Here is a 4,818-nt window from a genome sequence, read left to right on the forward strand (position 1 = left end):
TCCCCTCCCCCTTCAGTTAGAACACTTCCTAGGACACACATTAACCCCTTCACTGCCCCCTAGTGTTAACCCCTTCACTGCCAGTGACATTTTTACAGTAAACAATGCATTTTTTATCGCACTGATTGCTGTATTAATGCCAATGGTCCCAAAAATGTGTCAAAATTGTCCGACGTGTCCGCCATAATTTCGCAGTCATGATAAAAATTCGCTGATCGCCGCCATTACTAGTAAAAAAAAAAAATTATCAATGAAAATGCCATAAAACTATCCCCTATTTTGTAGACGCTATAACTTTTGCGCAAACAAATCAATATACGCTTATTACGGGTTTTTTTACCAAAAATATGTAGAAGAATACGTATTGGCCTAAACTGAGGCAAAAAAAACGTTTTTTTTATATATTTTTGGGGGATATTTATTATAGCAAAAAGTAAAAAATAATACGTTTTTCAAAATTGGCGCTCTTTTTTTGTTTATAGCTAAAAAAATAAAAACCGCAGAGGTGATCAAATACCACCAAAATAAAGCTCTATTTGTGGGGAAAAAAGGATGTCAATTTTGTTTGGTAGCCGCGTCGCACGACAGCGCAATTGTCAGTTAAAGCGACGCAGTGCTCTGGTCTTTGGGCAGCCAAATGGTCCAGGGCTGAAGCGGTTAATGAGAAAGATAAAGACAGATATATAAACTTGCACATATTTGGATATCCATTCATAAAGAGGGTTAATAGTAGTGATGAAGATATATCGATATAGACAGTTCATGTGCTATGAAAACATACATGTACATATGAAGTATGTGTAAAAAATATAAATGTGCATATAGAAGAGAGAAAACATCCACATTTAAAAGCATTATAACCTATTCATATTCCAATGGTTAAAAAATGAATATATGTTTGCTATACTCCATTAAACCTGAGTAAATATATATGTAAATACATATATATTTGGCTAGCCCCACAATATATAAAACATCAATCAAAAACATGGGGAAGCAAGGTATAAGAATGGAAAGAGGAGTAAAAAACGAGACAAAATTGACCAAAATTGATCGGTGGTATACGGTTCATACGGAACAAAGATATCCATTGATTATCTGTTCCGTAGGACCTCAGTACCATGGTCGGTCCTAACTAGATAGATGAATTCATGTACGGTAAATAAATTTGTATATGTATGGAACAGAACAGTATGGGTGATAAAAACACGGCCCAAATTTTAGATCGTCCCTATGCCTTCTGCAGTCTATAGGAGAGACTCATATTCAATAAATGGATTAAGTGGCCAGCTATCCTGGGAGTGCATAGTATCATATAAAACAATATGGGCGGAAAAAATATATATATACCTGGATAGCTTCCCCATGTTTTTAAATTAATGTTTTTATTGTGGGGCTAGCCAAATATATAAGTATTTACATATATATTTACTCAGGTTTAATGGAGTATAGCAAACATATATTCATGTTTTAACCATTGGGATATGAATAGGTTATAATGTTTTTAAATTTGGATGTTTTCTCTCTTCTATACACTATGCACATTTATATTTTATATATCCTCATCACTACCATTAACCCTATTTATGAATGGATATCCAAATACTGTATGTGCAAGTTTATATGCCTATGTCTTTTTCTTTCTCATTAATGTTTATGTGAATCACATGAAGCTAGAAAGAAATCTGCAATTTAATGATCTGTATGACCTGTTGCTATATTGCAGAGATATGCAATTAGCGGACCTCCAGCTGTTGCAAAACTACAAATCCCATCATGCCTCTGCCTCTGCGTGTCATGCTTGTGGCTGTCAGAGTCTTGCTATGCCTCATGGGACTTGTAGTTCTGCAACAGCTGGAGGTCGGCTAATTACATATCCCTGCTATATTGGATAGGTTTATATAAGGAGAATAATGCTGACTTATCTTTGTAATGAATAAGCGCACTTGTTAGTTAGTGAAACGCGTCTACCATTTGAACTGTTTGTAACACTTGGGATGTTCGTTTATTAACCTCCCTGGCGGTATGATTATTTCTGATTTTAGGTGCTGAAAGCGGTACAATTATTTTGCACAGAAATTTGGCGTTTTATATTGTAGGCCTGTAATTCTTAGGAATAGTTCACTTAAATCTGTCCAAACAAGAGTCTAGTAGACATCCCGGGTATGATAAAGTTTGAAAAACGAAATAAAAAATTATAATATAATAAATAACTATAAATAATTATAACAAATAATAATATAATAATAATAAAAATTATATAATAATGTAATCAAATCAAAAACACTGAAATTTGCTCAGTTGCAGAATTTTAGCTTTCGTTACTTTTAGTGTTTGATGACGGATCTCCCCACAAATCACTATCGCTCAATTCTGCAAGTGATTCTAATTTATTATCGCTTTTTTCTAGCTGCTCTAAAACCACTTTTGATGTAAAGAGACAGTTTTGGTTGCTATGGACAATCTCCAGTTTCCTGGCAGAAAGAACAGTTTTATATATATAAAACTGCATGCAGGACACTGGACAGACCACTAGGGACAAAGGGGATGTGTAATTATTTGATACAGTACTGTAATCTGTAAGATTACAGTATGCTGTATCTATACTGTGTGTTTCACTTTTGAATTTACCGCCGAACTCCGTCCCCGTGCGTCGCAACGCTCGCAGGGAACGGAGCTCGGCACTGTGAATCGAGCGAGACACAGCGGCTCGCCGATCACAGCGGGGAGACATCGCAGGATCCAGGGGACAAGGTAAGTATGCTCTTCCTGGATCCTGCGATGCAAGCCCGAGTCTGGCTCGGGGATACCGCTTTTGGTATAAAAAATCCAACCCGAGCCAGACTCGGGAATACCGCCAGGGAGGTTAAACAAGAATTTTGTTGGATCTTGGAGTGCAGCCATTTCTTCAGTGAGGGTCAAATTGATGTTCGTTTTTGACCACAGTGATGGGAAAATTCCAAGGAGCAGAATAGAAAACCTTTCCCAATCGAACAAATTTTTGTACATTAAATGTTAAGTAAGTGACATTTTTGAACGACGTTCTTTCATTCTTCGTAAGTGCAAAGAATTCTTGTACAAATTTTCGTCTGAATATTCTGGTACAAAAATCTATATGTGTATGGCCAGCATTAGTGGTCTGTACTCCATGATAAAAAATCCTGAGGGCTAATTGGACTTTTTGGGATAACACAAAGTTTGCACAGGACAGCTCACAATTTCTGAAATGTTAAAAGGCTCCTCCTCTTCCTGCATTGGAATTTCCTCTGCTGATGTGTGCTCTTTACTGTGTAAGTCTATGTCTGGCCAGCCCTGATTGGTGCTGTAAAACAAAAACATTTTCAAGAGCAATTCAAATTCGATTATAAACATCAATCGGCTCCCAATAAATCTTTATTGAACATCAAATGTGTATTTATTGTGCATTAATATGGTGTAGGCAGAATTAAAGATGCTTTTATTCTGTTCAGATGGTATCTACATCCATGGCCTTTTTTTTTTTCAGGTATTAGCAATTCCTTTAGAAATATTTAACCGCGTGCCTACTGGGCACTTTCACCATCTTCCTGCCAAGGGCAATTTTCAGCTTTCAGCGGTGGCAGACTTTGAATGATAACTGCAACACTGTACTGAGCTTTCAGCGGTGGTATTTAATCACCACTGTTTTTTTTTTTTTTTGCTAAACAAACAAAAAAGGCCAAACTTTTTGAAAAAAAAAAGTTTTTCTTAGTTTCCATTATAACATTTTGCAAACAGGTAATTTTTCTCCTTTACTGAAGTGCGCTGATGAGGCTGCACTGATGGGCACTGAGAGGCAGCACTAATAGGTGACACTGATTGGCAGCACTGTTGGGACTGCACTGATAATCAGTGCTGATGTCCCCTTAACACAAGTCTGTTATCGGAAAGCCGAAAACCGGCTTGTGTTTACATCGTGATCAGCTGTTATTGGACACAGCTGATCATGTGGTAAAGGGTTGCTGTGATTGGCCCTTTGTCTGATCTGTGATCAGCTGAGTCAGAAGAACTCAGCGATCATGGGAGGGCATCTATGTATGCCCTCCTGGAAAAGTAAGCCTTTAGCCTGTGTGGGAAGTGGTTAATACTGATTTTATATTAAAATCAAGCCTTTTTTGTGAGTTTCTTAGTGCATGTAATCAATCAGCATACTATATCCTGCCTCCACCATAGTGTTTAGCAACAAGAGGACATGGAGGGGGGAAGTATAATTTACCACTGTGTATACACCCACATGTGTGACTCTATAGTCATGTGGGCTGCACAGATAAGAAAAAAGAAAAGAAAATTAAGATCTTATAAAACTGGAGCATTCTCTGTAGAGGACACCAGCTAGTCTACACACAAAAAGATGGGAGGGACAGCTGAAGACAGGATCAACTAGGCATATTTCACTCTACACAAAATGAATGCTTTAGTGGCTTTGTGAGTATGAACACTGTTATACCATGTGTAACAATGTTTCATAATCTGGGTTTAATAGCACCCTAAGATTGTTGGCTGAAATTCATCTTTAATTTGTTAAGGGAGTCCATCTAAATTTGCTTGTGCACCTAACACTATCCTCTCCCTAGGCCTAGACTGCTGCTGTCCAACAGTGTCTCCATTGTGCCACTATCCAAAGCGTAGACACCCTCAGGCAGGAAATCTGTTACTGGCCAGATCACCAGGTGAAAATAAAGGCAAAAAAAGACAACTAATTCAGCCACCACTTTTAGGCTCCATTCACACTAATGTGTTTTTTCATGCTTTTTGCAGAAACGCAGGACATTATTTTTAACATGGGTTCCTATGGAACAT

The sequence above is a fragment of the Aquarana catesbeiana genome, linkage group LG03, assembly GCF_042186555.1.
Source record: "Aquarana catesbeiana isolate 2022-GZ linkage group LG03, ASM4218655v1, whole genome shotgun sequence".
NCBI lineage: Eukaryota > Metazoa > Chordata > Amphibia > Anura > Ranidae > Aquarana > Aquarana catesbeiana.